Source organism: Halichoerus grypus, chromosome 1 (genome assembly GCF_964656455.1).
Source record: "Halichoerus grypus chromosome 1, mHalGry1.hap1.1, whole genome shotgun sequence".
Lineage (NCBI taxonomy): Eukaryota > Metazoa > Chordata > Mammalia > Carnivora > Phocidae > Halichoerus > Halichoerus grypus.
Window position 1 is genome coordinate 147,993,202 of NC_135712.1, and position 13,853 is coordinate 148,007,054.

The window sequence follows — 13,853 nt, forward strand, 5'->3', positions numbered from 1 at the left end:
TTTTGTCATCCCAAGGCTTTTCTCTTAGGGATGGGGAAACTGAGGCCCAGAAGAGTCTGGCTGTTATTCTGCACAGCACCAGGGCTTGAATCAATTGGAGTGGCTGACCCCCATCCAGTCCTCTTTCTGTAACCATAACATTTTGTATTTTTAGGACGCTGCAGATGCTGGGGTAGGGCAGGGGCTGGGGAGGCTCAGAGGTTCCCTAAGTGCAGCCGGGACTCATCAGCTGCCTCCCTCCCTTCTTCTCTATCACTGCAGTACTGGAGAGACAAATATCTCACCGGAAAAACAGCAACATTGCCACAAAACAAAACAAAGCAGAACCAAAAATCAAACCAAAAAAAACCAGTGTTTTGCTTCAAAGTCCACGACCCCTGTTTCTGGGCAACCAGAGCCTCTAGTTCAAGCTCATATACAGAGCCATAAGGATTGAATACCTCAAGTCCAGGGACTACTTCAGCTCTTTGGGGCTCAGAACAGTGCTCTGACCACCGTCTCTTCAAAAATCATGCATACGTGTTTCTCTTCCGCTTGCACACCCACCTACTCACACATTCCTGAAGGAAGTACCACTTCGGTTCAAAAAGGTAAGGATGTCTTAGTTTTTATTTTTAAATTTTTAGTTTATTCATATTTTAATTTATATGCAGGCAAATTCATGCTTTTTTGGTGTACAGTTCTGAGTGTTGACAAATGCAGAGCCACCACCATGGTCAAAATTCAGAAAGTGCCATCATCCTAAAACATTCTCCCCTTCATGCTATCCCTTTGTATTCAAGCACACCCCTCCCTCCACACCCAACCCCCTGGCAATCACTGTTCCTTTAATTTTCCCTTCTCCAGAATGTCATATGAATGGAATTATATAGTATATGTAACCTTTTGAGGCTGGTTTCCTTCACCCAACATCACACATCTGAGATTCATCCATATTATATATATATCAATAAAAATGCTTCTTTAGCATATAAAAATAAGATGTGGTAGAGAGTCAATGCCCAAGCACAGTGCCCATCTGGTGGGGTTCTCCAGCTCTGAGCACAGCTCACCGGGTCCTCTCTAACCAGCATCATCCCCCCGACCAACCACAATCCCTGGGCAATTTCTGCCCCTGACCTGCTTGCTCATCACAACCCGCAGCCTGCTCAAGCCCAGAATTCCCAGTCCTCCTGTCGGCATCTGCCTACTGCTGATCCTAGTTCACGTGACCACATTGGGTGATCCAGAGTTCTTGCAGGGCTGCTTGGCCCTCCTCCAGGAAAGAAAACCTCAAATGCCTGCAAAGCATTGTATTAATAAATATAATACAACGAGGAATGGTGGAAATCAAAGAGAACCAGAGAGTGTATGTCCCAGCAAAAGACATTCACAGTAGTGTAAACTGTTTGACACGCTGTACCTGCCCCACCCCCCGAAAAGAAACTAAATCTGTGGGCTGCATTCAGGGGTCAGGATCCCGTCTGCAACCTCTGAATCTCTCATATGGAACCCGTTCCTCCACTCCACCACTGCATTGATATGAACTACGTCAGCACACAGGGCAACCGTGTCACCATTCTGAAGCAGGCAGAACTCAGGGGGACCACATGTTCCCCACAGAATGTGATGGAACATGGGGAATCAGGTTGCCCTACGTGGACTTGGGATACTTCTCTGGGATACACTTCGTGCAGGTAAAGCTGTCAGAAAGGCCAGCTGAGTGGAAGGGATAATGCCAAGGAGGCCCCACCCCAGCCACAGCAGCCTGGTGCTTCTTACTCTCCAGTACCCAAACCCACAGAGGTTCTCCAGTGTGCAGAATCCATCTTCGGCTCTTTCCTTATTCCCGCCATGTCATAGCCACCAAGAACAACACACTCCATGACATATACAACCAAAGGTAGAGGGATGTGGAGAGCTCCCCAGAGCCCCTCTTGGATAGAGGTCCTGTTGTCCCTCCAGCTGCCAGGAGTGTGGCTGCTGAAGGCTCACAGCTGTGCCCTTTCCTGGTGTCACCCTTGCCTCATGGGAATTGCTTCGCCTAAGGTTATGGCTGCTTGGCAGGAGCAGCTTAACACCATGACTGGTTGAAGCAGAGGTAGCAAAGCTTGCTCCATCTCCTCTGGTCTCAATTTTTGGGAAGACTCCAAGGGGGTTATCCAGCTCCAGGGTCTCCTGTGGGCTTAGCTGAGACCTTTGCCACAACTGCATTGGAGGTAACTCTTTCCTCTGCCCAACCCTGGTTCCCTCACATCCTGAGAATGTGGTTCCCGAGCGCAACCCTAGAAACCACTTGCATGCAAGTCTCCACCTCAGAGTCTGTTTCTAGGGAACCCAACCAAAGGCAAAGGTGAATAGGCTTTCGTGAGTACGAATATCAATTTCACCCATAAAGCATTCCATTTCTCAAACAGTTCTCCAGATGTTATTTCACTTGATCCTGTCAACAACTCAATGAGGTGGGTGGGTATATAGTTACTCCATTTATAGATGAGTAAAGCAAGGTCCAGAAAGGTTTTGTGTCTCATTCAAGGTCACATGGAGAGTAATAATCTGATCTAAGCTTCTGGCCCTCCAAGGCCTGCTCTCTAGTTCCCTATAATGGCCAGAGCTGATGATGGGAGAGGGGCAGTATTTTATAGGGAGGAGATGGAACAGGTAGGCTGCCATGTACACTTGGACTTCACACAGTCCTGAGGCAGGATGCACATTCCTAGACATCAGATTTATGTCTTTTTTCTCTCAACTCTCCAGCAGATGGCAGTCGAGTGACTTGAGGAAGGGGCAGCTCTTCCTCGTTTGCAGACCCAGCATCATTTGGGCTATTGGGGAGTCAGCAGCAGCAAGGGGCACGTGTGCGTTGTGTGTGTATGTGCGTGTGTGTGCGTGTGTGTGTGAGAGAGAGAGAGAGACTAGGGCAGAGGGAACATGTGGGAGACAGCATATCCCACTTGGCAACAGTCCCTCAAATGAAAGAGTTAGCCTGTTCATCATTTAGGTGATGAACACCCCCATGGAAGCATGTCCTTGCCCTTGACAGTGAGTACACTTCTCTTTTTCTCTGTCCCTCCTAAGATAGAAGGTTTCAACTGTTTGAGCTCCAAAATAAAGCAAAATCTCTTCTGAGGAGAGCCCTGACAACCCATGAAGTTTGAACCTCTGATGACTCCTTACAATTATCTGGGGGTGGGAACTGAAAAGGAGGACTGTCTTCAAAATACAGCAGAGTGAAATACCTCTTGAATTGTCATGAAAATGACATATTAATGACAACTTAAAAAGGCATAAACATTACAAAAACAAAAAACGTGCAACAGCAGTTGTAACCAGAACTTTTTGGAAGTTGGAGCAGCAAGTGACGTAGAAGAGCCGGAAGGCTGAGTTTAAAGTGCTCACAGAAGGAGAGGTGCCAAAGAAAAAAAAGGACCCCCTCGTCCTACTTGAAATTCTAGCATGTTTCTGGGACTCCAGCACAGGCATGGGCACTGGGTACCTTTGGAAGTGGGGAGGAGGGGTGCAGCTAAAAACAAGAGGTCTGGGCAACAGCCTGTATTAAGAGCATCTGGGCTTCCAGATCCCTCCCCACCAGACACAATCTGGCTCCAACTTCAGAGAATCAGTCTCATTCATTCACACACAGAGTGAAAGAAAAGTATGAAGCTGTGGGCTTGCAGTTGACTGTCATTGCAAGCCAACATCTGCAGATGGCCAACATCTGCAAATCTCCTGGCCTTACCTGCATGCTTGTGCAATGGCTTTGCCAGCTCCAAGTATGGTGGCTTTGTTCAAGGCAGGAAGAAGGGGAAGAGAGCTCATCTAGCTGCTCTTGTCCTCTTTTATCAGGAAAGCAAATGCTCTCCCAGAAACCACCCCGCCCCAGGGAAACTGTGCTCAGGACTCGTGGCCATCATGGAGTCACGTGGCTGGCACTAGGTACAGGGGACATGGGGAGGCAGGTACTTAGCTTGGACAGCCTTCCTAGGAGAAACAGGCAGGGAGAAAGGGTGGGGATGAATGTGGAGCAAGCAGAACTCCTTGACAGAGGGGCTTTACAGTAGGGGTGGTTGGGTGCCCAGGATCAAAGGTCTTTTCTCTCAGCCTGGTCATCTCAGTGTGGAATTCCCCAGTCCTTTACCAGAGTTCCAGCACCTAGCAGGGGTAGGGAACCAGGGGTCTCACTAGATCTCCTTACTTTTAATAAAGCCCCTCACTCCTGCCAGATGCCCCCTCCTAGAGTCAGAGATAGTTAGCCACTGATGGCGGGGGAGGACCAGCCCCTGGCTGGGAGGGCAGGGAGACGCATCTCTGGGTCTTCCTGGCTTTTGTGGGAGCTTTCCACCAGGACTCCTGCTTTCAGCCCCAACCTGTACCTCTGCCTTCCAAGATGCCTAGTCCTGAGTGTTTGTGGGTTCTGAACCCCAGATCAGCTTGCTTCTTCACCTACCCCGACCCCAGGCATGAACAGAGTGAAGACAATAGAAACACAAGTTAGTTACCGCTCTTCCCTCCAATTACCATCTCCTATCCTACCTGTCGTCCCTCTCTAGGGGAATGGATAAATAAAGTGTGGTGGGTGCATAACATAGAACGCTCCGCAGCTGTCAGAAGCGAAGAACTAACTGCCCACACCGCAATGTGGATAGAGCTCTAAAGCAGAACGTTAGGGGAGAAATATAAGAAAAAGAATAGAAGTTAGAACAATACCCATTTATATAAATGAAAAGCACATATACACAAATGGCCAATAAACCATGAAAAAGTGCCCAATTTCATTAGTCATCAGGGAAATGCCAATTAAAACCACAATGTGAAACCTCTGCACACCCACTCAAGTGGCTAAAATGAAAAAGATAAAAATACCAAATACTGGAGGATGCTGGAGGATAAACCAGAACTCTCATACAGTCACAGCTGATAGAGTATATATTGGTAGAACCACTTTGAAAAACTCTTTGGCCTTGTCTATTAAAAGCAAAAACACTCTCTCCCAGCAACTCCCTCTCAGAAATGCATACATACGTTCACGAAAATTCATACACTAGAATGCTCATAGCAGTGCTATATGTGGGAACCCCACATTAGAAACTACCAAACACCCATCTGCACTAGAATGGATAAATAAATTGTGGTGTATTCACACAATGGAATTCCAAAAAGCAATGAGAACGAACAGCAATATGGATGAATCTCGCAAACCTAAAGTTGTTCAAAAGAAGCCAGATACAGGAGTTTCTACTCGAAGATTCCATTTTTAAAAATATCAGATCTAGGCAAAACTGGGGCACCTGGGTGGCTCAGTCGTTAAGCGTCTGCCTTTGGCTCAGGTCATGATCCCAGGGTCCTGGGACTGAGTCCCACATAAGGTTCCCTGCTCGGGGAGTCTGCTTCTCCCTCTCCCTCTGCCCTACCCCGGCTCCTGCTCTCTCTCTCTCTCTCTCACTCTGTATCTCAAATAAACAAATAAAATCTTCAAAAGAAATAAAATAAAATAGGCAAAACTAGCATGGGGAATTCAATGTGAGCGAGTATAGTAGTTAACCCTGGGGGAGAAGCGGCAGTGACAGGTAGAGGGCGTGGAGGGGGCTTCTGGGATGCTGGTGGTGCTTAGTGTCTTGATCCGTGTCCTGGTCATACAGAGGTTTTCAACTAGCAATAACCCTTGAGCTTTACACCTAGGGTCTGTGCTCTTTTCCATGTGTAAGTTATAATTCAGCAGAAGTAACAGAGAAAGAAAAGCCTGGGGCAATAAAAACAGAAAACACATAGGTGCAAACCGCAATATTACACATTTTACAAAGATGTGTACATATTCAAAGACCTGTTTTTTCTACTAGAGAGGGAGCCTGTGTGGGCCAGGGAATGACAATGAAGTGATGATGGTAGCGAAGGGAAGAAATAAAAGGAAGTAATACAGGAGAGGAGTCTTGAATGGATGCCCAAATACAATGTGCTCAACCCAACTTTGAACTGGAAGTAGGGGGGAGGGCGGAACAAAGGAAGCACTAGTCTTAAACACTTTGATTGTTCTGGACTGCTGACTGCATGTTCTTGCTTCAATTAAATGGGGTCTGGGGCCCTTTCCAGCCCTTTCCTGCCCCCTGCCACCTCTTTCAGACCACCAGATATGTTAGCTGAATCTCCACGTGATCAGAGCTCCGATTTCTCCTTCTCATGGGCTTCCCTCCCCTCGTTCACATCTGGGGTGCATGTAGATTCACGCCTTAGCCTATCTCTCCCGCTGGCAACATCCAAGTGCCCAACGCTAAGGAAGATTATGACAACTCCGCCTCTGCTGGATGCAGCTGAAGCGAGGGGGCTCTGTAACGATCCCTCCCCCCCCACGCCCCGGCCCCAGCAGCCTCCGTTCCAGCTTGGCCTCCTGCTTGGCCCGATGTCCATATGTGAGTTTGATCTTCCTTCTGGGGTCCAGAATCTGGTGGTGGAAAACCTCGGGAGGACCCCCATTCTACAGCCCTCTCCTCCCACCTAGGAGTTGTGAGCTCAGGGAAGGCGGTCCCGCACCCCGGGCTGCCAAGTTGACACTGCCTGCACTTCCCGCTCTGGCCGCTAGTGGGAGATGCTGGCCAACCTGAGGCCCGTCATGGGGCTAGAAGCCGGCATGCTGTTTGTGATTCATCTGTCTGGCCAGGAGCCATCCCATCCAATCCAGGGCCAGAAACGGTCCTGTGTCCTAAACTTTCCTGTAGACGGACTTTCTCACCGATTCCCCCACCCTGGACTGACTGTCCTGAAAGCATGGGTAGCTCCTCAGTATATGTGTAAGGCACCCAGTGACACCTGGAACCCTACACCCAGGTCCCAAAGGGACAATGGCCTCATCATCACCTCTCCAAGGTCCCGGTGGAGGGGCAGGTCACTGTCTCTGAGCTCTCAAACCCAACACCTTGGTGCCTTCTGAGACACCAGCCCCCATTTTGCCCTCCAAGAGCAATTCTTGCATCTTGGAGTTTTGAAAGGTGTCAGGAAAGTAAAATGCTGTTGGTAAAGAAGACAGCTCTGGGCAGTGGCCACTGTGCAGGACAAGGCATACCATCCGTTCCAACTATGTTACTGGTCTGTGGGGGAAATCTGGTAGCCGGTTTTGTTTTTAAAAGTGTGTTCCTGGGCATGTTTCCTATGGGTCAGCCTGGGTATGTGAGCAATAGTTTGTCAGTGTTCCGGTCTCTGTGTCCGTGTGTGAGAGGCAGTGTCTATCTCCGTATCCACATGGTTGAGTGTCTGTGTGTGTGTAAAGGTGTACATTGCATGTGTCCCAACAAGGTGTATGTATGTGAGCGTGTGCGTGAGTCCACTTCAGTGTGGGTGTCTCTGTATTTGGTGCTTGTGTCCTTGTTTCCGGTCTTCGTGAGTGCAGGTGTCTACTATTGCGCAGAACTGTGTGCTCGCCGAGTTCCTCTAGCAGAATGTGATCCCATGTCAGTGTGTGCCTCTGTGTCAGTGGATGCGAGTCTCTGAGTCATGTGTCACTGAGTTTGTCAGAGTGTGTCTGCCCCAGTGTGTGTGTCAATGATGTGTCTGCCTATGTCCATGTGGGTGTGTGTGTCAGTGCAGGTGTGCGTATGTCAAGTGTGTCTGTGTCAGCCTCAGGGTATGTCAGCATGGGTGTGTGTGTGTGTCAGTGAGCCAGCATCACGGTATGTCCGTGTGCTCTCCGAGGTAGGGTCCCCAGGTCAGTGAGGATGCCTGTGTGTATTCTCCCGCGTGTGCCGGAGTGTGTGCCTGTCCGTGTCCGCGTGGGTGGCTATCTGTGGCGAAGCGTCCCTCGGTCGGTGAGTGTGTTACCCCCGCGTGTGCCCGCGTCTGCGTGTGTCTGTCCGTGCCCGCGTGGGCGGCTGTCTGTGGCGGGGCGCCCCCGGGTCAGTGTGGGGGTGTGCGCCCCGGCGGGTACCCAGGGCTTCACCCTCTGAGCGGGCGGAGCGCCACGTGCGGAGTCCGGGGCGCGTCGCTCTGGGGCGGAGCCAGCCCGGGGCCCCAAGCCCCAGGCCGAGCCCAGGCGGGGCCCGCCCCCGACCCCGCCCCCAGCCCGAGCCCGCGCCGCCCGCCGAGCCCCGGAGCCCGAGCGGAACGGCGGAGCCGAGACGGCGGCGGCGCCCGTGGGATGCGGGGATCGCGCCCCCGGGGCCGCTGAGCCTGCGCCCAGTGCCCTGAGCCCCGCGCCGAGCCGAGTCCGCGCCGAGCCTCAGCCGCCCATCCCGGGGCCCGGGCCGGGGGACCAGCAGGTGAGCGAGCGCCCCCGCGCCCGGGAGCCCCGGCCCGGCCGGAGCCCCCTCCGCCTGCCCTGCCCAACTTTCCTCCCCCCGAGGGTCGGAGCCTTCAGCCCCTGAGCACCCCCTCCCCTGCCCCGGGTGCGCCCGGCAGTTCCCTCCCCCATCGCTGCCCCCGAGGCTGGGAGGGGGAGAAGAAAGGGTGCAGAACCGCCGGGCAGGAGGGGATTCCCCGGGGGGGAGGGGGACGTCTGTAATCGCCGTGCGCCCCCTCCCCACCCCTTTCCTTCCGGGTTTCCCGGTGCGCTGTCGAGGGCCAGGGGAGGAGGAGCTGCGGCCCCGGCTTCCCGGCCGACCCTGGCGCAGGCTCGGGGAGGGTCTGGGATTGGGACCCGGATTCCCGAGGCCGGAGACCCCAAGGTCAGAGCGGCGACTAGGCGCGCAGTGAGTGTGGTTCCAGGGAGCCGGGGAGCCGACTGAGAAGGGCTGGGAATGGGGGAGGGGGCCAATCACCCCCTTTCTCTGGGCCCCACTGAGCGGTCCTCTAGGGGTGTCTTCTCTGGGACCGGATCGCTGCCCGTCCTGACCTGGGAAAGATCTCTGCGCCCTGAGGGGGCGGAGATCTAAATGTGTGTCCTATCTCTGCGCGCTTCGACCACGAAGAGATCTCTGCCCTCTGACGCCCTAACGGGGCCGCATCTGGTCTCTGTGCGCCTTGAAGGAGGAGAGATCTCCTTGTGCTCTCAACAAGGGAGATCTCTGTGCGCTGGAATTGGAGAGAGTTCTCTGCCCTCCTCGCTCTCGCTCTGACCCGGGCAGATCCGCTCGCCTTGACGGGAGGGAGGTGGCTTTCATCCTGTGTTATTTGATCGTTTATTTGGTGGCACGGGGAGGAAGCGGTTGTGCCTAGCCTTGTGGAGGCCGGAGGTGTGGAGAGTGGTAGTGGTGGGGGGAATGCTGGGGACAAGGCCCTGGCCAAAGGCCTGCCTTGCAAACACCTGTTGGAGGCCAGTGCACTGATGAATCAGGAAGCCATGGCTGAGATTGGGGCAGGAGTCAATCTTCTCTCCTTAGAGCCTTGAGACCAGTCCCGGGAGAGCAGGATGAGTCTCCTCTTAGGGTCCTGGGCTGGCATTTCATCCCCCCCCAAGTTGTCTCCCCACCTCCTGCTGAGACCCTAGTCACCTTCCTTGGTGAGCCTGGACAGCGCGGTGGAGACAGGGACACCATATGACCCCCCACCATGTGGCAGCACCTCAGTCCAATCCCTGTGATTCCCAGCAAACCCCTTAGGATCTAGAGGGACCCCGAGTAGCAGAGGCCCAGGCCACTGGGAGCCCAGGCCCTTGCGGCTGTCCTCAACTCCATCTCCTCGCCCTCAACTCCTCCCAGTTGGAATTGGGCAGGTGCACGTGAGTGGGTGGTAATGGAGCTGGAAGGCGGAATGAGGGTGGCACAGGCTGATAGCTCAAACCGTGCTGCAGTCACAGGAGCATCGGGAGGGGAGGGTCAGGGGACAGCCAGACTGTGGAACACAGATTTGATGCTAGAATGTCCAGCCCTATGCCGAAATGAGACCCATTGAACTTTTAATCTACTCCTGTCATCACTGCCACATTGGACAGGAGGAAACCGAGGTTGAGAGTGGGTCAAGGACTTATCCAAGGTCATCTAGAGAGTCAGTAGATTTGGTGCACCACTCAGGATGAAGATTCCTTGAGAACTACTTCCTGGGGGCCAAAATGACCTAGGACTGACCAAAGAGGAACTGAGCAGAAAGGGAACAGGCTCTGGGATGCCGAGAACCAGCATTCAGCCCCATGTGGCCCGGGCAGCTGCTGTGCCTCTGCGGTGCTTGGCCCATCTCTGTGTGGTGATCAGAGCTCCTCTCGAAAAGTTCCAGGATTGACGCATTCAGCTTGAAGACTGAGCTTGCAGGAGTGGTGGGAAGCACCTGACACAGCTGGGAGTTGCGGAGCAGAGGAGGCTGGTGCCCAAGCAATCCCGGAAGGGAGTCCTGGGAACATCCTGGGACAGTGGTCAATGGCAGTTTCTGTTCTGTTCACAGGAGGCTAGTTCCCACTGACCCTTGGGAAAGTTATTGGAAAGATATACAGTGATAGAAGTGTGGCTCCTTAGCCCACTTGAAAGAGGAATGATTACCTTCAGCCAAAGGAATCAAGAGTATCTCTCTAACAAAAATAACCTTCCACATGGGTTTTGAAGGATGAATAGGAGTTTTCTAGATGGAGAAGTTACAGTCTAGCCATCAGGACCAGCATGTACGGCACAGATTTGTGAAACAACACACTTGTTAGTTCAGCGACCCATTGGGTCTCATGGTGTGAGGGAGGGAAAGAGCAGAAGCTAAAGCCAAGGTCACAGTCACGGGGGCCCTTGTGAGCTCTACTCAGGAATTGGGAATTTATCCTCAGTAATGGTACTAAAAATAGCTAACATTCACCGAGTGCTTTCTGTCAGCCAGGCATGGCACTAGTCACTTTATAAGGCTCATCTCATGAATCCTTGCATCAACCCGGGAGGTGGGACCATACTAATGACAGTATTGCAGGTGGCAAAACTGAAGGCCCAGAAAGGCGAAATAGCTCGCTCACTGTCACACATCGACTAAGTAGCAGGCCTTGGGTTTGAGCCCAGGTGTCAATATTTCTGCTGTAGGCTATATTCCCCTGCCAGTGAAGACCATGAGTGCTGTCAGAAGTCTTTCAGTTGAAGGAGAAGAACAGTCAGGTCACCACAGGTGGTAGAACCTGTGGCATCCCAACTTCCTTCTCTGCTCAGGGACATGCCACTTCTTACATCCCTAACTTTGATTGCTCATTAAGTGAGATTCCCCACTGCCCTACCACACTGTGAGAGTGAAGTTTAGGTTGGCAAGCTTGATAAAGAACAAAGGAGAAGTGACAGATGTTTCGGGGTTCTGACTGGAACCATTAGAACTTCCAGAGAGAGATGCCAACATCCAGCAGTCAGTTGGAGGGGAGGGTCCAGTGTTCAGGCAGGAAACCAGGGCTGGAGGTGGAAACTTGGAATCGTCTGCAGAGGCTGGCCATGGGAGCCATGGCAGTGAATTAGATTGTCCAGCAAGAGTGCAGACCAGTGGTCCTCAAGCCTGGCCACATTAGCATCACTTGGAGAGCTTTTAAAAATTGAAAAATAAATTAAAAGAACCTATGCCCAGGCTCCACCCCCCCGAGGGTCCAATTCACTGGACTCCAGGGTGAGCCCTGGGCATCAGAAATTTTGAAAGCACCCAGGTGATCCTAATGTGGAGTAAAGGGTGCAAGAGAACAAGGTTGGTCCAGAGCTCTGAGGTCCACTCCAACAATCGAGGCTGAAGAAGTCTGCAAAGGAGGCTGAGAAGGAGCAGTCAGAGAGGTGGGAGGCAAGCCAGGAGTGGGAGGTGTCACAGAAAGCAAGGAGAGAGCATGTCCTGGAGGAAGGGGAGTCTTCTGTTTCTTTTCTTTCTGCTGAGAGTGAAGAGGATGCGTTCTGAGAAGTTCATGTGTAGATCAAGAAGAATGCATAATTTTAAAACAAGTGTCCATTAGATTGAGCAACAGTGAGGGTGCTGGTGGCGCCGGGCAACAGAAACTTCCTTAACACCTACAGAATGTGGTGCCCAGCACAGACGGTTAGTTGTTGAATGAATGAATGAATGAATGAATGAATGAATGAATTGGTGAGAATGGAGGCAGTTTAGAGTGGGTTCAGGAGTGAGCAGGTGGTGAGGATGTGGAGACAGCATGTGTAGACAGCTCTTTGCAAGAGTTTGATGGTTTAAGAGGGAGGAAGGAGATAGAGAGGAGCTGGCCAGGGGTGGAGTCAAGGGGGGGTTGTAGGGAGAGCCCAAAGTGGACTCTAGGCATGCGTGTCCATGCGGTGCACCCATGGGCAGTACTTATGGGGAAAATACTTTTCCTCACAGTGAGGGGCCAGAGGTCTGAGTTGAAGTTGTGCCTCAGAGGGAGATTTTGATGGCAGAAACTGTGATTCCTCCTGGGAGCGAGGGACAGGAAGGGGACGAAGGTCTTGTTGTGAGAAGAGAAAAGTGTTCCAGCAAGCAGTGTTTAGAGACACATTGAGGTCATCTAGAGCAGATACCCAGGAGTAGAAGGGCTAGGGTAGAACTCCTGTGGCAAAGTCTATGAAGGAGGCAGAGAGAGGGGAAGGGATGAAGCCAGGGGACAGCCTGTGGACAGAGGCTGGACGCTGCAGAGAGCAGAGCAGGCATGGGGGGGCTTACAGAGTAAGCCAGGACTGGATGCCCACTGCCTTCTGCCACCCCAGACTGGCCTGAAGTGGCAGTCTGAGGCAGAGTTCAGCTTGGAGTGGTGGGGGAGAGCCTGGATAGGACATTCAGCATCTACTCTGTGCCATAGAAGATTCTAGAAGGTGTACAATTCAGATTCAATAACTGATCTCATGACATTTACATACTATTGGGGAAAGACAGACTGGATACCACTAAACAAATAGATACAGAAGGTAATTTTAGATCATGACCGGGGCTATGAAGGAAGTAAAACAGGATGATGAAACAGGAGTGACCCAAGACTGGCTGGACAGGGAAGGCCTCTTGAAGGAGGGAACTGAACTGAGACCTGAATCACAAGAAAGAACCAGGGGTGCCTGGGTGGCTCAGTTGGTTAAGCAGCCGACTCGTCATGAGATCTCATGGGTCATGAGATCGAGCCCAGCGTCAAGCCCTGCATTGAACCCCATGTAGGGCTCTGCACTCAGTGGAGAGTCTGCTTGAGATTCTCTCCCTCTGTCCTGCTGCCCATTCACATGTGCGCGCCCTCTTTCTCTCTCTCTCAAATAAATAAATCTAAAAAAACAACAACAACAACAACACAGGAAAGAACCAATGCAGAGGAAATCTGGAGAAAGAATGTCTTATAAAGAGGAAACTGCAAGTGCAAAGGTCCTGAGGCAGTGACAAGCTCCTGAGGCGTGGTTGGCTTCTGTGGCCAGAGCAGAGAGAATGAGGTGGAGATGGAGAGGTTCCGTGCCTCAGTTTCCAACCGCCACCCTTTCCATCATCTGCCCCCTTCACACTGCCCCTTCTGTTAGGCACGGCTTATACCCCTGCCTGGGGTTGGCAGTGGTTCCTGGGCATGAGACTATTTTTAGACACAACTCTTCTCTCCGTGGGCCTAGAACATACCGTGTCTTTTTAAGATGATCAATATGGAATGGGTGCTATTTATAGAGACCCCACGTCAATTCTTGGGGCCAGGGACCCTCAAATGGGGGAGGGAGTCCAGGAGCAGGCTTTTTGGGGGCAAGCACCACAGCGGGCTCAGCACTGGAGCCATGTGACTCATGGACTCTTTGAAACTTGTGTCACCTCCCCTGCCAGGCCACCCTCACCCCATCTCCACAGAGTCACGGCCATGGGCTGGGGAGCTGGGTACCCACAGCGTCCCCACCTCCAACTTCATTTCCTGGAGGAGGATCTGGTGTGCCCCAAGCCCAACAGAAAATTTAGTGGTTATTGAAGCTAGAGTCCAGTGGGCCAGTTCTATGAGTCTCTTTTGTCCATTCTTCACTCTGTTTACTACTCTGGATAGGCAGAAAAGGATACCAAGGACCCTTGGGGCCAGAGCGCAGGCTGCTCAG

General features: G+C 52.2%; 1 protein-coding gene across 1 annotated transcript in view; it reads left to right on the plus strand.

The window, feature by feature from the left end:
* Positions 1-8,066: 8,066 nt before the first annotated feature.
* Positions 8,067-13,853, plus strand: part of SCN5A (sodium voltage-gated channel alpha subunit 5) — a 92,049-nt gene continuing 86,262 nt past the window's right edge. Inside the window, 1 exon segment of the mRNA XM_078073465.1 lies at positions 8,067-8,222. The gene's annotated coding sequence lies outside the window, so the exon portion shown is untranslated.